This window comes from Hyaena hyaena, unplaced genomic scaffold (genome assembly GCF_003009895.1).
Source record: "Hyaena hyaena isolate Hyena2069 unplaced genomic scaffold, ASM300989v1 scaffold_168, whole genome shotgun sequence".
NCBI lineage: Eukaryota > Metazoa > Chordata > Mammalia > Carnivora > Hyaenidae > Hyaena > Hyaena hyaena.
Genome location: NW_024080800.1, coordinates 1301298 through 1327454, shown reverse-complemented (window position 1 = coordinate 1327454; position 26157 = coordinate 1301298). Strand labels below are relative to the sequence as shown.

Here is a 26157-nt window from a genome sequence, read left to right as displayed (position 1 = left end):
TTTTTCAGATGAGGTTTACATACGAGTCTGTGGACTCACAAAAGTAAACTGCCCTCCCCAATGTGTGTGGGCATTATCCAGTATGTTTAGGGCCCAATGGAATGAAAGGTGGAGGGAGGACAAATTCTTCCCTTTTTTCTTGTCTTACTGTTTAAGCTGAGACATCTCATCTTATCTTCTCCAGACTCAGATTGGACTTTCACCATTGGTCCTCAGCCCTCTGTACTTTAACTCAACAATATCACAGGTTCTCCTGGGTCTCCAGCTAGCAGATAGCAGATCCTGGAGCTTCTCAGCCTCCAAAATCACGCACGCACACACACACACACACACACACACACACACACACACACACTTCACCTATAAATAGGATATATATACTCTACTGTTTCTGTTTCTCTGGAGATCCCTGATCAGTACACCTACCAATACGAAGGTAAGGAGTATGAGGCATTCATCCACCCTCCAGTACAATTTGTGGTCTGTTCCCTTACAGGAACAGTAGTAAGGGAAGTCCCTTACCACTGCTTAGTTCCTAGAATCAATGATTATCAACTTTGGGCACTTTGCCCCCCAGGGGACTTTTGGCAATATGTGGAAATATTTTTGGTTGTCCCAATTGCAGTGAGAGGTTGATATTGGCATCTGGTAGGTAAGAGGGAAGGATATGCTGAATAGCCTACAATGCCCAGGATAGTTCCCCACAACAAAGAACTAAATGGCCCAAAATGTGGATATATCAAGGTTGAGAAGCCCTGTTCTAAGATCATAACTTCATTGACTGGTCTAAGTGACTCTTACTGTTTTTGAGCCTTGTGTGCAACACCAGTACCATCAGGAAGGTGTCAGAGAGAGGGGTTGCTTGGCAGGCCTTGATCAGGACATGAGTGCAAGGTCTGGGCCAGCAACTTAATATTCCCAGTGACCAGAATGTGTTCCGGAAGAATAACTCACATTAACCAAGCCTTCAAGGGAACATATCAACCAATAGCAGTTTATTAATTCGTAACTGGAGAGTCAACTTCACAAGAACTAAATCAGGTCCTCTTCTAGACACGTGGATCCTGGCGATTATCTTGGTAAGGATAAAATTGCAACCAAGGAGCTGCATATTTTCAAAGACAAGGGTTTCTCCTGGTGATAACTCATCAGATTAACCCCACACTATTCTGGGGGAAATCATGTGTAGAGGACACCCCAGGCCCAGTCAATTAGCAGCACAGCATACTCTCTCTGGGCAGAACCCACCAATTCTTACAATTCTTACTCTCTAACAGCTTTTTTCATCCCTGACCCAAAGCTACTTCTCCTAATTACTGACTAACTGCAACACAATTGAAAAACCACAGCTTCTGTCCATCACTTACATCTCATAATTTTGTCTCCCTAAACACATGCTAGTCTCTTGATGAAGATGACAGCCTGTCTATGAGCACCATCTCGTAGACTGAATGGCTAATTAAATGCATCATATACTATTTTCACTGGCTTCCATCTTACAGGCAACCTCATTTCCAGTGGTACAAAATCATATTCTCTGGAACCTTGAGTCCACTCATTTATATTGAGTGTAATCACTGAAAGTATATTAAACTGATAAGAATAGATACTACACTTGATCTTAGCCAAAAGGCCGAGAAGCGATAATCACTGAAAGTATAAAATGGAATGTGCCAGGTGATGATACATTTCATCTTATACTTTAGTAGCAGCAATGAGTAGGCCCTGGTATGTGAGTCCCCATGCAGGTGACTATCTCATTACACAGTGTCATGAGTGTAAAACCTCATTATCCCCATAGATACCTGGGGAGAGATGTGCTGTCAGGAACAGAGGATTATCTGGCAAAAACAGTTCATCTCTGGTGACACTGGTGCCAGGCAGTAGAGGTCCTGAAACTTGGTTGGCCTCAGCTGGCTTCTCAAGTTCTGAAAGAAATGGCACAAAAAACATCAGAAAGCCATCACATGCTCAGGAGACCACATCATGCCCTAGACCTAGTATAGTTACGCACCTCACAAAGAAGCCCAGATGATGTTTACCCGAACCTCTGAAAAGATGGAATGGCATCTCCGGAGAGGATAGAGCCCACTGCCAGAGTATAATGGGGAATTTGAACCAGACAGCGAGAGAAACTAAACTCCCAAGTTCATAAAAAGGGAAGCAAGGGGTAAAAGATCACAGATGCTTGCTTCCTCTTTCCTCCTGTCAGCCAAAACCTACAAAACAACCACAATGGGCTATGTCCACGTGGCCCCTCATCAGTGAAATTTTCAGGCCAGCATCTCCCTGGAACAGGAAGGGAGAAAATTCGGTTCCCAGAGAGCAGTGCCCAGATGGGCCATGAAATGAAGCCTCACGCAGCTCTGTGTAGGCATGAGAAACTGGAAATGCTGATGTGTGACTTCTCACAGCCAGAAATCTCAAGTCCTCAAGCTATGTTCAGCCCAGCTAGGGAAGCCAGCGAGAGCCCCTGAAAGGACTAGATCCCACACAGCTTCTTTATGTTGCCAGCCTCGCTGAAAAGTGTACAGAAGGACTGGAGTCCGTCCGAAGCTCCTAGAGCACTGAGCAGCCCCTCTGCTCCACGTGTACACATACACACACATTCAGTTGTCCGCACCACTGCCTGTGACTTCTGCTTGTTTATGTATGTCTCGTAGATACTTATCCACACTGCCTCAGCCTCACAAAGGATTTGTGGCACCTTCCTATCTCCATTTGCCTCATGGAGAAATTAAAGGCAAGAACAAAAAGGAAACTTGAAGCACAGAACTGACAGCTCTTTAGAAACTCAGGCACCAAAGTGTAGAAGCAGGTCTTTAATGCCCACTCACCCTCCCCTCTAAACTAGTGAAAACCATGCAAGAGCTGACCCTAACGTGGCGGCATGGAATCCGAGATGCAAAGGCTTCAATGGAAAAGAGCTCCCATACCACAGGATGGGAAGAGGATACACATGGCCAGGAGAAATCACTGGGCAGAGAGAAACCTGCTCTTCTCTACAGGACTGATAAACACCATGACACATCCAACATGCTAGCCTACCAGACACTTGGCTTCCTTTGCTCCACCAAACTTTCCCTCCAACCCACTGCAGCAAACCATTTCCAGGGACACATCTGGAAAGGCGCCACCTCTGAAATCTAGGCTGCAAGCCCCTTAAGAGCAGGGACCATGTCTTCATTCTGCCCTTTGTTCCCAGGCCCTCCCATAGTGACTGTAAGTGACACTCACACTCAGAAATCCCACTCTCCAACCAGAGCCTTCTATCTCCCTACTTCTGTCACCCCTGGAATCCAGGATGAGGAGGAGGATTTGTAGGCTTGACCCCAAAATTACATTCCAAAGCAGAGAAAATTGATAACTTGGACATGATCAAAATTAAACTTTTAATTTAAGCCATTAAAGCTTCCTCTCTGTTAACAGGATGAAAAGACAAACTATAGAGTCGGGAAGGGGGGGGGGGAATTTGCAAATTATTTATCTGCCAAAAGGAATAGTATGTAGAACATATAAAGAATCTTCAAAAATAGTGACAACACCAAATGTTGATAAGGATGTAGAAAAATGGATCACTCATACATTGTTCATGGAAATGTAAAATGAAACAGCTACTATGGAAAACAATTTAGTAGTTTCTTAAAAAAAAATTAGACATACAACCCAGCAACTGCATTTCTCCTCAGCATTTATCTCAGAGACATGAAGACTTAGGTTCACACAAAAACCACATAGGTATTTATAGCAGCTGTATTTGTAATAGCCCCAAACTGGAAACAACCCAAATTTTCTTCCATGAGTGAATATTTAAACAAAATATGGTGTATACATGGGATACTACTAAAAAACAAAACAAAACAAAATGTTAACTCATACAACAACCTGGTTGAGTTTGAATTCAAAAAATTATGCTGAGTGAAAAAACTCCATGCCAAAAAGTTGCGTATTGTATGATTTCACTTATATGAGATTCCTGAAGTGTCAAATTACAGAAATGGGGAATGAATTAGTGGTTTCAGGGGCTAAGGAGGTGGTGAGGTCAGAAGGGAGGTGAGTGTAGCTATAAAAGGGCAACAGGGGTAGGCTTGTGGTGATGGGAATGTTCTGCATTTTTTACTGTATCAATGTCAACATCCTGGTGGATGTGGTCATTGTACTACAGTCGTACAAAATTTTATCATTAGGGAAACTGGTTCAATGGAACAGAGGCTCTCTGTATTATTTCCTACAATTACATGTAAATCTGAAACTGTCTCCAGAGTCATCCTGAATCATAATTTTCACATTAAAGTTTAAGAAGCATGAATCCAAAAGACTCAACCAAGATATCAGGGGAAATTCAAAATTCTTTCTTATGAGCAACAGTTGGAGGGAAAAGAATTTCATCTGGGGAAATCTTGGAGAAGGAGATGGTAAGAGTTTCCTTCTTCCAGAATGTGAATGGAGTAGGCAGGAGATATTAGACTTGGTTCATGCAGCACCAATGAGCAGAACACAGGCTAATGTAGGGGAAACCTCATAAGCTTCAGGACTGATCAGGCCTGAATTTAAACCTGAGCTCCACCATCCCCTGTCTTTAAGTCTGGGCAAGTTAATTGACCTTATTAAAATGAAGCTGATTCCAATCTTAATCCATCAGTCAGCATCTAAGAAGAGAAACAGAAACTGTTTCAAGTATTTGCAACAGAAATAATTTAATGCAGGTAATTGATTGCAGTAATAAAGGTAGAAATGCAGGTGGAAGGTGAGAGGTTGAAGTGTGAAGCTTGACATAAGAGACGACAAAGTGGAGGGTTTAAAGAACTTCTGAAATTGACATGACTTTTAAAGTTTATTTATTTTGAGTGAGAGAGAGAGAAGGGGAGGGGCAGAGAGAGAGGGAGAAAGAGAATCCCAAGCAGACCCCACATTATCAGCAAGGAGTCCGATGTGGGGCTTGAACTCATGAACTGTGAAATCATGACCTAGGCTGACATCAAGAGTTGGACACTTAGTCAACTGAGCCTCCCAGGCACCTCTCAAATTGACCTGAGTTTTAAAAGATGAAATTTGTTGGAGGAAGGTTGTATGGGGTGGGACCATGAGGCAATCAAGAGATCAACAATGGGCAGCAGACAGTTGAAGGGACAAAGTGAGGAGGCAGTGTCGCCCAAGAGCCAGGGTCACCGGGAGGAATTTGGAATCACAGAAATGCGGCCACTACTAGAGGAGGTGCTTCAGGAAGAGAGGGAGGGAGGAAATACTGGCTTCCTTCTTTCCTCTACCCTCTAACGGCCCAGTGGTGCCTCCATGGGCCAAACCCAGCAGGAAGCCAGAGCATCCTTGAGGCTGAGAAAGGCAGCCTGCAGTTTGGCTCCTGCTGTCCAAGACAGAACAGGGATCAGAAGACAAATAGGCCCAGGTCTGGTGCACTTCTGGGTGTTTGTGAAGATACAGAGCATGTAAATGCATGGTACATAGTAGGTGCTCAATAAATAGTAATTCCAATTTTTATGCACGAATATTATATGATAAGCATTTAGAAGCACATTTTCTCATCACTTTATATCTAAATATATAGCAACACAAGCTGGGATATCTGGCTCATGCCACATGGACTCTGCCAAGAATGCTTTTTTTTTTTTTTTTCCCAAATGAGCTACATATCCTAGAAATGTGAAAAGCAGCCCTGTCCTAAAGTTTCATTGTATAAAGCAAATGTTGAATTTCCACAGCTGCTGGCTTCTGCCTACCCAGAGGAATAGTTTCAGTGAAATATTAATCTCGTAGAAAGCCACACTGGGGTAAGACTGCACAGTAATTCAAGCAGCATGTGCAAAATTTATTTAGTGTTGGCCAGGAATGGTTTTAATTATGTGAAGTCTTCAGAATGAGAGGAAAGTGACTGAAGATGCTTGACTAGATCAGTCACAGAGACTCTGGATGCTCCCAGCTCACTCCCCGGTTTCAATTTATTTCTGCAGGCCCCAAACTACAAACACAAAGGAAGCTTCCATGGAATGGGATGACAGCACCGCACAGAACCCAGGTGCAACCAGAGGCAGAAACAACCAAGACAGGAAACATCAGCACCAGCAGCGCAGAGACCTCCATGTGGCATTAAGGTCAGATGTCCAGGTGTGGGAGGATAACCAGGCTGGACAGAGGGAGGCGGGATGCAAGATGCTTTCATCAAAGGTCCCAGGTGGATGCAAGGTGCAGTGTGCTCGCTATGCACCTGCTGGACACCTCACATCTCCTGGAAGTCACTTGGTGAGGTGTGGTGTTGGACTTGAACTGAGGCCTCGATCTTGCAGACAGCAGAGTTGAGCCAGTCCTATGGGCCTTAAAAATGGTCACTGGCCAGAAGCCACAAGGTGTTCCCTAGGCTGACAGGACAAACAGAAAACCCAGGAAGTTATCTTTAAAGGTTAGCTTTCAGCTTCTGGGTTCTGTCTATGGATATCAGGGCCCTGGCACCAGCCTGGGGATAGGGGCTTCTGGCCCAAGGAGGCCTATATGAGTGAGAAATAAGAAAGAGAATAGGAATTTGCAAAGGAGATGAACAAAGGCTGGTCCTGTGAGGGTTTGGAGATAAACAACAAGGTTCTCATCATCAGCCCATCAGGGGGTTAGTATTTAGTGCCTCAAGTCAGATAAGCCTGGGTGCCAAAGCAGGGCTGGTCCTGGCTGGGAAGAGTGACCTAAAAGAGGAGTCGAGAACACTGAGGTTGGACATGGGGGAATGGGAGTCTCCACTTGGATTTGCCAGATATCTCTCCAGCCCAGCGTGTCCTAAATTCATTCCCTCTACCCATCCATTTCCTCTTTTCTCTACAGTGTTCATAATATCCTGAGCCTCCCAATCACAGGTTCAAACCTGGGGATTATCATGAACCCTTCCTCTCCTTTGCCCTGAAAATTCTACCTCCGCTCCCTTCTGACTCTCTGTGCTCTCTGCCACTTGTCTAACTCAGAAAAGCCTCTCTTTCCTTCCTCCACCACCCCAATATCATATACTGGTGCCAGGCTGAACATTAGGAAATTGTTCTAATAATGCCACTCCTCTGTCCTAAAATCATCTCCTACAGAGTAAAATTCCTTCCAACACAACCGAATGTCAAGCAAATAGAATCACTCTCTTCTTCGTATACTTCCCAACCAGTTCTACCTCTGGATTTCCCTCTGCTGAATGTACTTCATTGTATATTACATTACATATTGTACTCTATGTCATTGCATTTCTGAGTCCTACCCATCCTTCAAGATCCACATCACATCACCTCCTGCAAGAACGTTCTTTGATCTGCCCCTGCATACATAATTGTTCTCTCTTTTGGACTCCTGTAACCCTGTGGGCCAATCTTCTGCACATAGTAAAAGCATGCGCTTCTTTATATTTTGCACTAGGCTATAAGCTTTTTGAAAAGAGGGACCTTACATCATATTCACCTTCACAGAGGAAATGTAGGAAGACCCAGGAACATGGAGTCTGTCCAGCTTGTCAGAAATGTAAAGAAGTTTGGGGGAATACCACTGGAAAGGAAGAAAGCAAGACTGGAGTCATGCTGTGATCCTGGAGTGATAACTGCAGGTGCTCGGACTCCTGATGAAGCATACCAAATGTAGAGGGAAAGGTCCACGGCTGAACTCTGGAGGGAACCAGCCTGCCAGTGTCAGTTGCAGAAAGAAGAAACTGTCATGTGGATTGGCAGGAAGTGGTCAGACAGAATCACAACATTCCTACCACACTGGACCTGAAAAGAATTCCAGCCCTATTGGTCAGCCACACCAACATGTGCTTGAATAACTGACCGAATCCTGTGCGGCTTTCTCTTTATACCTGCAAGTAGGGCCGGACATGCAGGCAGACTAGTGGATCCTTAATCAAGGCCATTCTTTAAAAAAGGCGATCCACTGGCCATGTTATTCCCAACCAGTATTGCTCACGCAGAGGCTTTGGTCCACCACCAGCAGCACCTCCCCCAAGTCCAGTCTATTGGAGGCATCTGCAAATGTGGGGAACTCACAGAAATAACGCCCCACCGAGGAACACACAAATGGGAACAAAAAGCATTCCTAGTCATCTGATTCTTCTGTGTGGGCCTCCTGGTCCCAAGCTGACTTCTCCGTTCACTACAATTATTATTAAAACCAGAGGATAAGTCAGAAGGGTGGGACAAAACCCCTGAGTGGAGGGAGTCTGCAAGGCCCCTTCAGTCCCTCGGGGAGTTGCAGGAACGAGAAAGACTAGGTAGGGGGTGCACCAGCCTTCCCTGGCAGGAACCCTGTCGGCCTGTCCTTGGGGGCAGGCAGCTTCCACCTGAGCCCTTCCTGATGGCTCTTCGCCAGGGGGAGCTAGTCCCACAGCCACACAGGGCCTGTGCTGTGCCAGCGCACTTCAAGTCAACACAAGCCTTGAGCATTTGGAAGGTGAACATTCCCGAGCGGGGCAGACGTCTCTCCGTTTCTAATAGGGAGGCCCTCCCCAGCCAGCTCAGCGGCTTCCCTGAAGCCACAGCTGTCTTATACCTTACCCTGACACACTAGAGCCCAACCTCTGTGTTTTGAAGCTTCTACAAATATTTGAATCAAATTACATTTTTTAAAATGTTTTTCAAACCAGAAGCAGATACAGTCAAGCGTGTGATAGGCCAAACGTGAACAATCGCAGACCCCATGAGCTACAGGTTAATACACTCATGCCCACTTCGGCATACAGGTTCTCTTGACAAAACCATGCATATGTTTGAACACATGTAATGAATTAGGAAAGCTGCAGTGCCAAAAAATGTCTTTTAACAATTCAGACCCCAGCAAGTCTCCTCATGCTGTAAAATCAGATGTGTAGATACACTACCGCCACCCTGGCTCATGTGGGCCATGCCAGGCAAGCCTCGGGGGAACCATGGAGTGCATGCTCACATAAAGATCTAAGAGTGAACCGTACGGTAACGAGTGACCACACAACTATGCTGCACCGTGTAGCACTGGTAGCTTTAGTGCTTGTTTTATTCTCAGAATGCTCAGCAGGCTTTAAAAATACCAACTCAGCAAGGCAGGGCCATGCTGTTACCATCCTTCCTACAGCTGATGAAGTGAAAATGACAATTGAAGTTTGGACTCCACCTGCCAAATTAAATTAATCTTTTCCTTTCCTCCCTCTTTCTTTCTTTCTTTCTTTCTTTCTTTCTTTCTTTCTTTCTGTCTGTCTTTCTGTCTGTCTTTCTTTCTTTTTCTTTCTTTCTTTCTGTTAAAGGTTTTAAGGGATTACTAGAAAGAAACAGGCACTGGAGTTTCTGAAAATAATTTTAATAACATAATTAATGTTTCATAATGATACACTATGTTTTGGGGAAGGGCTTCTGCCAAAGATATAAATAGGTTGAAGAACCTGTTCATCTATTCCTTTCAATCAGATCCTTTGTAATTAAGGAATGCAAACAGTTTTCACATAGTGTTAGTGAGTCAACATTAAAAGCAATTTTTCCTGTATTCCTCTTTCAAGGTTCTGGGTCATTTTAATCAGAATAACCTGAATCTGCGAGGGATCCTGGTTAAAATTGTTATCACTACCAATGGCTAGCAGTCATAATTTTCACAAGGCCATGGTGCTAATACAAAACACAGGGACACATTAATAGTGAGGGTGTTTGGAGGCTGTACCTGTCATTTCAAATCCTCCATTTTAAATTTTCATCTTCATCATGACACATTGTTTTCATTAATTAACTGTATGTTATAAGCTAGAATTATCACAGAAAATAACATATACAACAAAATACTAGGTTATTTTCCATTTCACTCATTGATATGCCATATAAGATTTCATGTAAAGAGTTTCTTTTAATGTTTATTTATATTGAGAGTGAGAGAACAAGTGGAAGAGGGGCAGAGAGAGAGGGAGAGAAAGAATCCCAAATAGGTTCCACACTGTCAGTGTGAAGCCTGACTTGGGGCTCCATGCCACGAACTGTGAGATCATGACCTAAGCCAAAATCAAGAGTTGGTTGCTTAAATGACTCAGCCAGGCAGGCACCCCTCCCTTAAAGAGTTTTAATGCTAAAAATTTTTTTGATCACTATGTCATTCAATACACAGAAGAAACCCAATATATTTAGCAGGAAGGGATTAAAGAACAGATCTTGTTGATTAGAAAGGCATAAGCTGGATGAGAGTTGATGTGCTTCAGCAGAGCCCCAGGTACAAACTTGGAGCTCAAAAAGATAATTGTTGAATTATCAGTGTAGCAGGAATGGCATGTCCCTTGCTCCTAAAATTGGAAAAGGGAGAAGCTTTGGAAAGAGAGACACAGAGAAGGCCATCGAGGCAGTTTCGCTTGTCCTAGGAGAACCAGCTTCCTACAGGCAAGGAAGCGGGCCTTTCTTTGTGTGAATCAGGGCACACCAGAGAGAGAGATACCTCTCATGTGAACGGGTAGCCACATGTGGCCACTGACCCCAGAGCCAGCATAGCGGAAGTGTCAGGGTAACGGAAGCTACCTGGCTACTAGAAGCTGGGAAGAAACCTGAAACAGATGTTTCTCTGGTGTCTTCTGAGGGAGCCCTGCCCTGTTGATACCTTTTCTGGCCTCCAGAAACTGTGAGACAATAAATTTGTCTCACATTTATTATCTGTTTTTACCCATAATTATCAGTTGTTCTAGGCTATTCGGTTTGCAGTACTTGGTTGTGGCAGTCCTAGCAAACTATAAGGCTGGTGGTCAAAAGCAGATCAACAGCTGTGGCAGACACCTGTGTTTATCTCCCCAAAAGGCATTTCCCCTTCCTGCTTGCTGCAGGAGCCCCACTTTTGTTTGTGTCCATCTGCTGGGGCCCAAGGCATGACGGGTCATGCGATTGGTCCACGTCAATCATGGTGGTCTCTTTGCCATTCTATTTACCATGTGACCCAATTCTGGTCACTAGGTCTCACTAAAAGGACTGGTGTATCCATGGCATAATTCAGTTGTTCTTGGATATTTCTCTGCCTCTAAAGCCCTGTTTAAAATATTCGGTGCAGACTGTCTCTAGCTGAATCTGGACAGATACTGAATTAATGATGAGTGGGGTTTGTAGACAACCCCATGGAGATGGTAACTGAATTGATTTCCTTGACCACACTTGGTCAGGTTTGTCCTTTCAGTGGCTAACCTTGGCCTCCAAGGTTTAAACCTACAAGTTTTCCCTTATATGATACTATTACCTAAATCTGACAAACATCTCCTGGGTATCTATATCAGGCAGTGAGTCAGACAATATTCTAATCTAAGCACTTGAATTCAGGGATTTCCCAATCCATAACTTAATGCTACCCTGTCTTCTACATACTGTAACATGCACAGATCATCAGGTTAGAGCAGTAAGCCTGGGTCTGAGTTTTGTTGTACATCCTCTATCAAACACAGAAGAATAAGCTCACACCTAACATTTTCCAGAGTTAAAACACACGTCCAGTCCTTAAACTGTGCCAGAGGCTAATTGAGAGCCTTAAAGGGCAGAATGGGTCTTCACAGGGACAGAAAGAAGGGAGAGGTGGGAGCTGGGAGACTTCGGGAGAGGGGCTTCATACGACACCCTGCAAGGAGAGGAGAAGATTACATTTAGGAATGGCACAGGCTTTGACACTAGACTAGGGTTCAATGTCAGCTCCACGATGTACCAGCTATGTGACTTTGGGCAAATGACTTAGTATTTCTATGCTTCAGTTTGGAAAATAGGAAATACAACTTAATATTCTTAAGAATTGTGCTTAGCAATGAGGCAGTCTAAGTAATACATCCAGCATGGTGTCCTGTGACCAGTAGGTGACCTCCCAGGATATGTGTGTGGTTCTGAGTCACACATACAGAATGTCTGAAGTTTTATGTTTTTTTCTTCACTGGAAGAATTGATCCACTGACCATTAAAGAAACAACAAACTGGTCATGTATTCCTGTCACTTTCACCTCAGAATGTGTCACAAACCATTTCTCCCCATGATCTTCCATTTGATTCCCCTGAATTAAAGCAATGGCTCTTAACTGGTCTCCCTGCCTCCATTCTCTCCCCATCCTCCAGTCCAACCTCCAGTGAGTCACCAGATTGTCATTTCAGAGCAGGGACTGGTTAACTACAGTTCCCAGGCAAATCCAGCCCACTGTCTGTTTTGTACATAAAGTTTTATTGCAACAGAGCCATGCCCATTCATTTATGCCCTATGGCTGCTCTGCCACTGACAAGTTGTAGCAGAGACTGTATGACCTGCAAAGCTTATAATATATACTGTCTGGTCCTTCACAAAAACATTTTGCTGGGCCCTTGGTAACTTGGTAACTTGGTACACTCCCCTCAGTAACTAACCTGTCCCTCCTTTGACTTGCCTCCAAGAGAAAGTCAATGCCGTGTTAGTGGCCCTTGGCTATTTCCTAGCTCACCTCTCGCCACTCCCCTACCTGCAACTGAATCTCCATCCTCACTGAATGAGTGTTCTCCAAGCACACCAGGCTCCCTTCATCCAGAACACCTCTATTCCCTTTCCTATAGAAAATTCTACCTATTCTTCAGTATTCTTTCCATTATGAAGCCTTCTAGAGTTGCTCCCTCAGTCCTATGCAAAGACACTCCTTCCTTGGAAGTGATACCCCACCAATGAATGGAACATTGTAGACACTAGATATGGGTCTTCACCACTAGACACCCCCACGCTGAACTGTCTGGCTCTCTATCCCTCCTGGAGCACCCTGTTCTTTCCCAGCATAGCACTTACCAAAGTTTGTAATTATGCATTTCTTTGTATTTTTATCTCTTTAATGTCTGTCCCCTAACAACTGTGAGCTCTAAGAAGGTAGCAACCAGACTGTTAGATTCACCACCACATCACCATCATGTAGCCTGGAGCCAGCCACATAGTAGTTCAGTTTGTTAAATGAGCAAACGATTAGATGAAAAATAAAATGATTTTACTAATAAGTCAAACACAAATGAAAGAACCAAAGGCATCAAAGCTGTTACTTTCTGAACATGCCCGATATTGCCTCTCAGACCCTTCAGGTACTCCTGTGGTCCAGAAGGTCAGATGGGCATAGGCATCACTGATGGTTCTGATGTGGGTATTTGGAACACGTATACAAACCCTCATTTTTGGAATCAGTGTGGAACATGTACATGGCCCCTTGCTGTATCGGTAAATTCAGACCCTGCAGAATTGGAATAAAGCCACATGTAGGATTATATCATTGAGTCCATGTCTGCCCTGAACTATATAATTTCCTGCCCATACCCTCCTGAAGAAGGACATCCTCTAGTCCTTGTCTGCTGAGGAAGGATGGGCAAGGCTCCTGCAGTTTTTTCCCCTCTGTCTGTAGGGAGAGTGTCCTGTCTGTCCATTACACCCATACCCAGCCAAAGAGTGAGACACATGGGTGGGACAGGATAGGGAAGGGTGTTAGGCTAAAATGATCCTTCCCTGGATCACTCATACCATGTCCTCCAGTACCAAGGGAACCTCCAAGCTTGAAGTGTGACTCTTGAAAGATGTACTGTTCACTTTTCCTGAAATCCAAGCTCAAGATCAAGCAAATAATTTAGCTGAGTTGCTGCTTCATGTGGGGGAAAAAATATCCCAAGGCCATTTCCTGTGTGGCCTTTCTGATTCTGGACAGCGTCTCTCTGGAAGCCCCATCCATAAAGGCCCTCTGTGAAGGTATGCGCATTTCTCTGAGATGTATCCAAGAAGAGCAAAGATGCCATTTCAACCAAGGTAAATTTATGAAGTTGGCAGCCAAACCCTAATTCTAGCCTTGAGCCTCCGAGATGTCAGCACCATGAACTAAGGCAAAGCTGGATTTCTTGTTTAAAGTCAAGCTTTTAACCCTCTGTGGTATCTGTCTCTGGTCTGAACAACAAAAGAAACCTATGTATTAAAACACAGACTGTCTTTGGCTCTAGATCTCAGAGTCTGTTGGACCTGTGTTCTTTAAGCCCGGTAACAAAGCATTTATAAGGACATGTCAACCTCTTCTATTATGAAGAACTTCAATGGCAGTAGCCATCTAGGGTCATTCTAAGTGTAGGGTTGTCACTCCGGCAAATTGCTTTATCATGTGCCTTCTATTTCCTGTAAAATCTAAGCAACACTCTGTCTCCTTCTGCAGATTTACTTTAGTCCCCAATCTCCTTTCCCTCCACTCGGGTCATGTGTCTTGTGTCCATTTCAAAGCAAGTGTCCCTCCCTGTCCCCACACTGTGCTCTGAGTCCCTTTCCTTCCTCTCCAAGCTTTGTGCCATCCACCGTTCTTACCACCCTGTCTCCAGAGCAGACACTAATCCCCCATGTGTGCTGTGGGGCCCCAGCACACTGTGCTCTCTCAGAGAATATTTCAAAGACAAATTCAGTAGATGATGTATTGTACATGATTCTGATATGATCTGGATTTAACCACACGTGATGCTTCATACTGGGCATTGTGAAAGAAATTTCCTCTACTCCCCCTAACAATAGCTAATGATCTGAAGCACCTATCAGGGGCTTCTTTAATGATTTCTAACCATCAACATGGAAGCCATCCAGAATGTGGGGAGAAATATTAAAAATCTGTGTGAAAAAGAAAATGAACATTGAGATACTTCTCCCAGAGTGCGTAGTGGATTTGCTGCCCCTCTGTGGGGCCCACCTCACTCTGTCCCTCCCCTCATATATGCTAACAGGTCTTTCCAGCCCTGAGACACTCCTGCCACCCCAAACCTCTCTCTTGTTACTTCCAAAGCCAAGCTTCTGGAAAGAATTGCCTATACTTGGTATCAACACCTCCTCATTTCACATTTGTTCTTTAACCCACCTCATCTTCCAAACTCTCTTCACCAAGTCATCAATAGCTCCCTAATTCCCAAATCCATGGATATTACACTTCTTGTCTTAGTGGATTTCCACATCATTTGATGTTATTGAATCCTCCCTCCTGGATACACTCCTCTTCCACATTCCAGTCTCTCATCTCCTCCTGCCTCTCTACCCACCCCCTTCCTGTCATCTTCACTAGGTTCCCCCCTTCCCCTCCCTCAGAGACCACCCACTCTCCAAGGCAGGCTGGTACAGACAGGTAGCACAGTCCTGGATCTGACTGCCTGCGCTAATATCTCAAGTCCATGACTTACTGCTCTTAAGACCTCTGGTAAATGATTTGCTGCCGTGGCACCTCCATTTATTAATTTGTAAAATAGGTACAGTGATAGTCTTCCCTGGCAATGGTTATTGAGAGAATTAATACATATGAAGTATTCAGAACACAATATATACTCAATAAGCATTAGCCATCATAATTCATCTATAACTGACCTTACCGTGTTTTCCTGCAAGTTCTGCAAGCCCCTCCTCCCCTACCTCCTCCCCTTTCTCACCATTAAGTCTCCTAATAAATAATAGACCCACTATCCTTCCTCTTGGTTGCCCAGGCCAAACTCCCAGAGTCATCTTAGGACTTCTGCCCTCCCCTTACTCCCCGACACAATCAGTCACCAGAATGCGTCAACTTTATTGCCAAAGTATTTCCTGAGCTTGTGCCCAATCCCCTGCCCTTATGGCCGATGTCTCAGAGCCTCAGTATTTCTCACCTGGAAGACAATAAATAATAATCCTAAAAAATAATTTTTACCACTATTATCACATACTGATTACAGATCAGTCACAGTAGTAGACATGTCATATATCTCATCATACATAATACTGAACACCATGTATTCAAGAGGGAGGAATTGGGAGTCCCAGTTTTCAGATGAGAAGACAGAGGCTCAGAGACATTTAATAAATAGCCTGTTACACAAAGACAATATAGATGGAGATTTCCCTGACTCCAAACCCCAGACTCTTTCCACTCTTTAAAGTACAGTGCTATCCTAACTGGTCTTCCTGCCACCTATCTTATTCCTCTCCAATATCTACTCTATTGCCAGAGGGACTATTTTTACAATGAGACTCTCATCCAGTCTCTTCTCTGTGCGAAATCCTGCAAGAGCTCTCCAGTGCCTACAGAATAAAATCCAAATTCTTCAGCAAGACTCTCCCTGGTGGTTACTTTGCCTGTTTACAGATCTGCCTCCTTTCTCTCCATCCATGCCTACCCCCTTCCTATCTTGGAGCACATCATGCCTTCTCTCCTGGCCATCATGCCTCCTCCCTCCGCCTTTGACATTCTTCTCTTCTCAGCAGCCTGGATGCCTCCACCTCAGCCTGCTAGATGCATGTCCTCTTTGATTCACCTGCTGTCCAAAATGGGTGTAGGCGCCCCTCCTTTGGATGCCTACAGCACTCAGTGATTGCCTCCAGCACAGAATTTTAGTGGCACCACCATTACTGGTCAAGCACCTGCTATATGCCAGAGTTCACAGTAGCCTCCAGCAATCTATATCTTGCATTCAGAGAACTTACTTTATTTTTTCAAGTGTATTTATTTATTTGAGAGAGAGAGAGGGAGGGAGGGGGAGACCACAAGAGGGGGAGGGGCAGAGAGAAAAGGAGAGAGAGAATCCCAAGCAGGCTCTGTGCTGTCAGCACAGAGCCCAACACGGGGCTTGATCTCATGAACCGTGAGATCATGGCCTGAGCTGAAATAAGAATTGATGCTTAACTGACTGAGCCAGGTGCCCCCAGAGAACTTACTTTAACGAGAGAGATGAATAGCAAAATGCTTTAAGCTATCTCTGAGGGTCCTGTGTCCACACTGGATTGCTGAGATTTTTGAGCAAAAGTATCTTGTTCTTCTCTGTGTCCCCAGGCCCTAGAACTGTGCCTGGCACAAAGGATGTCAGTAAACACTACAGCCTGAGCTGAGCAGACACACAGAAGCCACCAAGCTGTCTCTGTGAGCACACAAGCTTCCATCCCCAGGGATGGAAGGGACGCCCTTCATTTCATGTGTGTCTTTTACAGACTCTAAATGTTCAGGTTATTGCTTTCCGTGTTTCCACGAGGTCCTCACAGTGCATCCTACTATAATGTGCAACAGAGTGTAATGTTGGAGAATTTCCAGGTCAACCATCCCTGTCCCACGTAACTGGCCCAATGAGAGATGAAAGGACCAAGTCTTCACAGCAGCAAAGTGTCAGTGCTGACTCCTCTTGCAGTGCTCATTCTGCCCACCCACGGCTTCCCCATCACATCTCACCGTAGTGAGGAAGGTTGCTGCTGTCAGAGGGGGCTCACCCAAGTGGCACAAAGGATAGGAGTTTCAGGAAAATAACACAAGCATATTCCAGCAAGAGGCCCTCTGACCCTCTACCAGGGCTGCTGGGGCCTGTCTTGTCCCAATAAACTAAAGGAGTAAAAGTCAGCTGTGTTTGTGGATGTGTCCAGAGGAAGACAGCTTTGGCAGCCCTTTTGATCAGGGGTCCTCGTGCAGAAACAAGATCCCCTGACATCTGTTCCCTGCAGCTACTGACCATCTGAATGACACAGGCAGGAGGGCGCAGGGCAAAGGGAAGAGGCTTAAGTTACAGCAGGTGTTTTGTCAAAAGCCTTATTTTCTTCTAAGTTTACCGCGACTTCTCTGTTGAACAGTACTTCCGCCTTGTCTCACCTCAGAGGACAAAGTGCAAGCTTCCCCGGGTGATCAAAGAGGAGGCGAGGGGAGGAGGACAGAGGTGTTGATCCCCAGAGTAGAGAGCTTCTGACTGCTTCGAACCCCTAAGAAGGTAAGGCCTCAGACATCAGGCAGGGGAGATGGAAAGGGGCAAAATGAAGATGAAATGTCCATTCCCACCCCCAACTCACCCCTCCACACACACCAAACCCTAATGCCTGTACTTTCCTTATTGCAAACTAGATTTCCTAAGAGCATCTTCAATGATAATATGACCATCCTGAAACTGTGTGGGGCCGTGGTGAAGGGCTCAGAGTCTGGTGGCCTGATCAGATCCCAGGTCTGCCTATCGGCTGTGGGTGGGATCCCGATTCCTCCTCCAATACCAACCTCAGAAGGCGGTTGTGAGGAGCAATGCAATGAAAGAGAGCAAAGCCCTTCACAGGACTTCTGGCACCTACCCTAGGGGCTACTATTATAATGGCCTACCAGCCACCACCCAGGGGACCGCTTTCTCTAGAGGGCTGATGTTCCTCAGAAAGGACCACCCTTCCCTCCTGCTCCATTCCCTGACCCCGGGATTGAGTCTTCCTCTGCACCCATATCTTCTCTGTCACTAGCACACTGTGCTGCATTGGTTGGTTTTCTTGTCTATCTCTCCATGCAGGCCCCGAGCATCCTAAGGGACAGGATGTGACTTTCATGCTGGGGTGTTCATTCTCTCATTTATCACTTACAAAGTGCCTCCTATGAGGCAGGGGGTCACTGAATGGTAAACAAATGAGGGAAGTCTTGGAATGACCTCCAGAAACACCTATATCAGTGGTCTGATCAGCAAGCACATGTACCCATCACCTGTGGAAGCCTTATGAAAATGCCTCGGGGTCAAAGAGAAGGGCTAGGAGCATGAACAAAATTCCCAGGCAACGTAGCTGCCCTTGTAGGTCTACAAGGGCCACGTTCTGGATTTCATGTAAATCAGAGCTGATCAATCTTCCCCCACCGGCCCTCTCTTTTCCTCCTTGCTCCCTCCTTCTCTAAATCCAGAGAAACCTGGCAATTGTGTAGCAATCCATACAGACTTCTGGATCTTCCAAAGGTAATGTTCAAAAGCCCAGACTCAGGAGGGGCCATCCACACAGTTCATCAGCCAGGGCTTTGAAAACAAAACAAAACAATCCACAACCACCATCACAGCTTTGTTTGTGACTGTGGTTTCTTTGCTTACTGGAGACAGTGTCCCTCCCACGGTCCCTGGGCTCTGGTCCCATTGCCCTGGAGGAAACAGACTAGTAGAGACGGGAGGGAGAGCCATCGTTCAAAGAGCTACAGCACACCTGAGCTTAAAATGTCTACTCCATCGTCCCCCACAAAAACAGGAACAGGCTCATGGAGTGTTGAAAAGTTCGTCACCACCCCTCCAGGCCCATCACCAGTCCTCATCATCACATACCTTCACATCTGTCAGACCCTTCCCTGGTTTTGTACCATGTACATGCAGTTTCCTGTCTGTCACACTCATGCTCACCAGTAACCCCCAAACCCAGCAAGCTCCTACTTTTCCGTTAAGACCCAACTCCAATATCCTCTTCTTTCTGAAATGTCTCCTGACTCCTTAGTGGCTGGTGCCTTTCAGCCCCAGTTCTCTGCTCGTATTCTCTCGTATTCCACTTAACACACTCTGATGACCTGTTCATGTGTCCATCACACATCATGAACTAGGACCATGTTGATAAGGACCACGTCCTCTTCTTCATGTTCGTGTCTCTGGCACCCAACAGCAGCTACTTATCTCATGTGTATTCCAAACCCACCCTGATACTTCAAGATGCCATCTAGTTTAGTCTAAACCAAATGCCCCTTACAGCATCAGATTTTCACAAAGAGGCAAACGCCAGAGGTAGATTTCACAGGGAACATAGCCTAAGACCCTAAGCAGGTGAGGTGTCTTTCCCTAGAACCTGACATGCAAGTAGGAACCAGCTTCATTAAGAATCTGTCTGCTGGTCAGTTGAGAGGTAAGACTCAAGGTGGTGGCCAAGGTGTGATGTCAGAGAGCTGAAAACTTGGCAATGGACCTGAGATTCCTGTTCTGGGCTAGTTTACCTACTGGGTCAGTCCTTAAAATCCTTAGTAAAAATGCAGGTGATGCCCCCAAACATCTTGGGTCCAACTTTTACTCCAGCCATTAGCACCCAGGGGAATCTGTTCCTCAGGTCAGCCAGCTGGTAACCCAGGTGAGGAGATAATGCCAGGAGGCAGTAAGAGTGTGGGGTGCAGGGGGACGGCGGTGCCCCAGGGAATCTGAGAGGTCTCTAATGAGTTGAGGGACAGAAAGGTTCTCACCCTGCTCCATCCTCAAAAGCAACCTGACTGGAGTATTTCTGTGACCCCTAACAAAACGCAAGGCCTTGCACATACCAGGTAACCTCATCCCACTGAAGTTGGGAGTTGACTTGCCAAAACAAGCAAACTCAGGGGGACCCCAGCTGTGGGGGTCAGCTATGGAAGAAGCCAGAATACACAGATGTGCAGGTATTTGTGCATGGCCTTCTGGCCTACAAAGCAAGTGACCAAGGGAACAGCAAGAAAGGGGGTTCTGCTTTCAAAGGCGGTGCTGCATTCAGGGAAGTAAAAGATTCCAAGTTGGTGAAGTGATCAGCTATAAGCCTTGTATCCGACATCACACATAACTCAATTAGGAGGTCAGGGACTGATTCCAAACAGGGTTCTCCAAAACCCTGTATGGGTCATTAAATTCTCTTAACAAGTTTACCTTTAATATATAAATGGTCCTTATAATATTTGGAGAGAAAGTGTACTCTGCATTGGATCAAGTGTAAGGTGGGAGACCCAGCTGGTGGCATTCACCCATCCATCACACACTCATTGATTGACTTCACCAGTATTTATGTGCTCAGAGCACAGTGCAAAGGGCACGTGCTTGCAAAGGACAAAGCTGGAGTCAGGTAGTTCCTGACCCCAAATATGCACCTCTCTCCCCAGGCAGGTGTACTGATTTCACACCCTCCTCCCCCAACAGTAAATGCTGTTTTGACCCTAACTTTAGGGTACACTTACGGCGCCATTTAGCATCAAGTTCACTGATGCTGACCCTGTACTATGACTGAGGACTGACCCCAGTGTCCTGTCTCTCTAAGGATGGGTTCTGGGCAAGAAGGAGAGGAAAAGAACAAGAGTTGCAAAAAACTAATGCCACAATCTTAGATCACAGGTGTGGTATGGGTAAAAAAGACAGTGGACTTTGGCTTTTATTAATGCACACAACTCACCCCAGCTCATGTTTACTGAGCACTTACTATATATGGAGGACCACATATAAGCCCTCTACCTGCCAAGAGTCTAGTTGTCTGTGTGAATCTTGGCCCTGCCGCTCATTAGCTGTGTAACTTTGGGCAAACTCCTTAGCCTCTCTGCCTACCATTTCTTTGTCTGGAAAACAGGACAATACCAGTTCTAACTTTAAAGGGATGTTATGAGGATCAAATGAGTAAAAACATAAAATGCTAAACTTGAACCATGTCCTGGCATGGGAGGTGGCTGTCAGTATTAAGATGAACAATTATTATCTCATTAGTTAGTTGCACCAGTCTGCAGAGAAGATAGACTATTTCTTCCTCTTTTACCAATAAGGCTTTGAGAGATTGAGTCAACTTGATCAAGGTCAAGGTCACAGAGCTAATAAGTGGCAGAGTTGGGATTTGAACGCTGGCAGCCTGACTCCCAAGCCTGCAAGCTTAACCACCACGAGTACAGCACTGTGCTAGTTCTCGGTACATAGAGACCAGTGTGGGGGTGAAAAGGGATCTCTATTGTAAACACTACAGGAAAGATATATTGAAAGAAAAAAGTAGAGGAGGGGGCAGCTGTGAGCAACAGAACTGCTACAGAACTGAAGAATGCTTCACACGGCAGGGGACTTGAGCTTTAGTCTCAGAGAATGATGAGGAATTTGTCGAGGAGGAAGGGCATTCCAAAAAGTCGGGACCTAGAATACCAAAGCAGTAAACTGGGTGGCAAGGCAGGTGTCTGAAGATGTGGAAAAAGGTGAGGCTGGGAAGGTAAGTTGAGGCTTTACTGCGATCAGCCAGGTGAACCAGTGTTGGAGATAAGATGTTACTCTGAAAGATAGCGATTCTCAAACTTTAATAGGCACAGGATCTACCTTTGGTGCTGGTAAAACATGTGCAGATTCCCATTCCTTCTGTTAGCACTGGGGAGCTGACAAGCGTATTGAAATAGTGTAGTAGCATGGCCTGCTGTGGTTTTAACAATAGAATTTTGGCACTGGAGCATGAGGAGATTTGGGGACAGAGACTGGTATAATCGGCCAAATTGGAGCAGATAAGAGGATGAGAGCTGGGAATAATAGCACTCTTCATGAACTGATACATTACACCAGGGTTTCTCAACCTCAGCACTACTGCCATTTGGGGCTGGATCATTCTTTGCTGTGGGGGGTGTCTGTGCATCGCAGGCTATTTAACAGCATGCCTGGCCTCTGCCCACCAGATGAATAGCATCCTCTCCCACCTACATGTTGACAGCCAAAAATGTTTCCAGACATTGCCAGATGTCACTGGAGAGGCAAAAATGGAAACTCCAGTTGAGAACAACTGCTTTAAACCTCCCATCCCTACTTTACAGACAGGAGCTCCAGCCGCAGAAAGATACAGGAAGGCCCCAGCCAGGATCCAAAGGCTCCAGCCACTGAGCTAACTGCCTCTCGGGAAAGGGACTCAAGCCAGCCTTCTGGGGCAGAATATATATTTTTGGAGAGACTGGATGATGATTAGCAGTTGAAAGAGTGAGGGTCAAAGGTGAAACGTCAAGGCTTGCCACTGAACTTCGAGGAGAGTAGGGACTAAATAAATCATCAAGATACAATTTGCTCAAAAACGAAAAAGTCTGAACCTCCATGTTGTGAGCCGGCGGGAGGTGATGGGGTCCTGCTCACTCCGGATAGAGGAACCCTGTAAACCCTGTATAGGGTTGGATGTGAGGTATGTGCTATAAACCAACTGGTACCCAAATCCTGGCTGGGCCCCTTCCCGGCTCTGTGGCCCTGGACCTCTCTGCGTCTCATTTTGCCCGTTTGCAAAATACGGGTAGGAGTCCCTACTCAGTGGCTTGATGTGACCACTCAGGCAGTTAAAAAGAGCAAAATGGCAAGCTAGCACGATGTGGTTGGCCCTTCTCTCCTTTAGAGCTATCCTCATTACCTCCACGCCTCACTTGCATCTGGGAACCAGTGCTCCCCTCATTCCTTAAAATCGTGGGGAACCGGACAGAGCCTCAAGGAGCCAACTGCGCCCTTCTCCACCGGCAGAGCGTCCCACTGAGGCTTTAGGGGGCGCCACCGGCCTTTCCACTCCCCAGTCGGCTCTGATTCCTGGGTCCAGGGGGTCCCCAAAAGCGCACGGCGAGCTGGGTGCCTCCAAAAGGGGTGAGATCAGTGAGTTCAACATGCGCCACAGAAATTTTGGACAGGTCCGCACCCGGCAGGCCCGGGGTCAAAGCCAGTCGCTGCCGAGATTGAGCCAGGTCACCCCGTGCTCCCGGAGACGGAGGAGGAGACAAGCGCCGAGATTTGGGAAGGAAGGACCCGCTCTCCGAAGCCAGGCTGCAGAGGCAGAGAGCTGAGAGTTTGGCGATCTAGAAAAAGAAGCTGGGGGCGGGGGAAGCAACAGGAAAATTGGAAGAGGAAGCAAAAAAGAAAGCGCTAGGAAACAGAGTTCCCTCGGGGACCCAGCCTACAACACCTGGGCAGGGGGTCAGGAACAAAGGAGCGGCTTCAGGTCAGAAGTGCTCTGGGTGCTTCCGAAGAGGGGGCGCTCGGGGGACGCCCGGGCCCGCTGAGGATGCCTGGCGCCCCTGCTCCCGGGGCGCGCTCTCCCGCGCCGCTTACCTTAGCCCCGGCCGCGGGCGCACACTTCCGGGGGCTGCGTTCGGGGCGCGCGGAGCAGAGCCGGGGGACCCGGAGCCGATCACCGAGGGGAGGAAGCGGCAAAGCGGTGCCCCGGGCTTGGGCCGGCGCTGACGCCTCGGAAAGAAATCCCAGTGGAGGAGCCGCCAGGGCTGGCACGGGGTGCGGGGTCCTGGCCTCGGCGCTCACGGGCGGCCGCACCGAGCCCCGCAGACGCTGGAGGAACCCGAGTCAGTGGGAGGAAAAGGTTGTCTCATTTCCTTCGGTCTCCCCCCTCCTCCACCCCCTCGGCTCCGGACCTGCCCTCCCTCTCCCCCGCCCCCTTCCCCAAGCCAGCGGCCCATGTGGGCGCTGGAAAGACGCGAAACCTGAACGGCTCCGGCGAGCGGCGCCTCCCTCCACGCCAAGTTAGTTCACGTTCCCCAACTCCTGCCTGCCTCTCCAAGCTTCCGATCCTCTCCAGGGCTGTGGAGGGTTCCCCATCCGCCGTCCGCACCCTGTCCCAGAGCTCTAGCCTCCTTTCCCCCTGCTGGGATGAGTCCAGATTTGAAAGCAGACCTCCAAGCTCTTGCCAGCATCCATCCTCTCATTCCTGTCCCGTCGCCTGCCTTGAGCCCCTATTAAACCACCCAACCCAGACAGGATATAAGTACTTACTTTGTTAAATTTGATCAACTTTTTTCCCCCTTAGGGAAGTTTAAAGCCTGATGCATAATCTCGAAGGAATGTTCATTTTAATCAGGAGAGCGCTGAGGTTTTTGTTTGGTCTTGCTTATTCAGAGTTGAGGTTCTGTTTGTTAAATTCAGCAACTATTTATGCAGAGCCTGATAGGCGTTGAGCTGGGCGCTGGCAACGCAGAAATGAATCAGAAGGGCATGTTGTTCCTGGACAATCGTCCTAAGTCACTAGCACAAGCAGAGAGGCGGTCTAGGGATGCTGTGGTCAGAGGCTAGGAGGAATGAGAAAGCCCCACCAGGAGACAGTCTAGCAAAGAACATGGCAGAGTGCGGAGTGGCGGGGGGGGGGGGGGGGGGGGGGGGGGGGGTAGATAATGGGGATCCAGTCTATCAAGAAAGGATTCGAGCCCCCCCACCCCCACCCCACCCCCGCCGCCCCGGAGGGCGCAGTTGGGGATGGAATTGACAAGACCTGGGGACCAAGAGCTGCTGGGGCAGGTGAGGAGACAAAGAAGGGGAGGAAGGAACTTCCAGACTTCAGGCTGGAGTAACCAGTGACCAGTGGATGAACAAAAGCCAGGGTGCCTCCTAGAGCTGCTACCCAAGTGTGTTCCCGAGGCTGGTAGTATTTAACATCAATTGGGAGCTTCCTAGAAATAGGGACCTTCCCATCCCACTTGACCTACTGAATCAGAATCTGCATTTTAGCAAGATCTCCAGAGAATCACATGTGTACTACAATTTTAGAAGCACTGCTCTCTAAGACCACTGACTGTGTACTAGAGTCACTGCATATTAGACTTTGAAGCCCCTACTGTATATTAGAAACACCTGGAGAGCTTTAAAAACTATGAGGCCCCTGCTCCACTCCCTTAAATGCTTATTTAATTGGTTTGGAGTGGGACTCCCACATAAGTATTTTTGAAATGCTTTCCAGATGATCTAATACAGTCAGGATTGAGGACCACTGTTCTAGACTTATTCAAGAGCTACTTACTTCATTTAATCTTGAAATGCACCTCTTCAGAAAAGAAAAGAACACCCATGTCTAAATGAAAACGTAAAGACTAATTATCTCGTTCCCACACAGAGGTAACTGGTCTGCTTGAAAGGACCCCTGTTTCTTAAATTCGTCAGGAAAGCAATTCTAGCCTCAGATGGCTGCTAAATTACTCTCTGAACTTGGGCAGTACTCCCCTCTCAGGCCCCAGTCTCCTTATCTGTAAAATACATGCCTGACTAACTCCACATTTCATGCCCTGGCCTGTAAGGTGCCACGATCAGAGATACCCCTAACTCTCCAGCTTTCCCGTCAGGCAGATGGAGAGGTGGTGTTAAGAAGCGGGTTTTCCTGGGGTAATATGTGTGCCAGCCCCGTGCACGGCCATGCATGTTCATGAGGGATCAAAGGACTGTGTGCTGAGCACAGGGCTACACACATGACTGGTATCAATAAACATGTGCTAGACATACAAATAAATAATTAAATACACTAATGCCAATAGATGGCATAGGCTTACCATAGCCTGGCCCTAATCCAGAGCCTATGCATTTGTTGCTCCCTAAACCTGGATGAAGGACATTTGGAAATACTCTGACCCATGAACCTAGCTTTGAATGTACAACTACAGCTGTGAGAACTACTTACATTTGTTGAATAGTTAGGGCGCACAGGGCATTGGACTAAATACTCTGCTTAGGATCACCTCATTTCATTAGAATGAAGGTCATTGTTGAGCCCCTGCATTCCAGCTGGTTTTAGGAGCCACAGATATAGTGGGATGAGAGCTGCCACCTAAGCCAGCCCCTGCCTCTGGCTGTACAGCTTGACACAGGAGGCTCAAGAGCCCTCTTGGGGAGTCTTATGGCTCATTCTCCAGAATATACATCTTTGCCTAGAGACCAACTTTGAGGGAATGGCTGTGGGGTGACTGTGTCGGGGTCCTCCAGAAACAGGTGCTCCCAGAAGCTGTCTCAGACGACCCCGTGGGCTACG

At 46.7% G+C, this 26157-nt stretch overlaps 1 protein-coding gene and 1 pseudogene across 5 annotated transcripts in view; both read right to left on the bottom strand.

Moving 5' to 3' along the window:
* The window catches only part of EVA1A (eva-1 homolog A, regulator of programmed cell death), a 46766-nt gene extending 22432 nt beyond the window's left edge, over positions 1 to 24334 (bottom strand). For 2 of the 5 annotated variants that reach the window (XM_039240094.1, XM_039240098.1), the window contains exons 1-2: positions 23466 to 23749; positions 1806 to 1928 (exon numbers count right to left, since the gene is read on the bottom strand). The gene's annotated coding sequence lies outside the window, so the exon portion shown is untranslated. Of the gene's footprint in view, positions 1 to 1805; positions 1929 to 23465; positions 23750 to 23851; positions 23997 to 24140 lie in introns of those variants that run through there. The other 3 variants (XM_039240095.1, XM_039240096.1, XM_039240097.1) reach the window with 3 other exon arrangements.
* Positions 1545 to 1645, bottom strand: LOC120237039 (annotated as a pseudogene).
* Positions 24335 to 26157: the final 1823 nt, after the last annotated feature.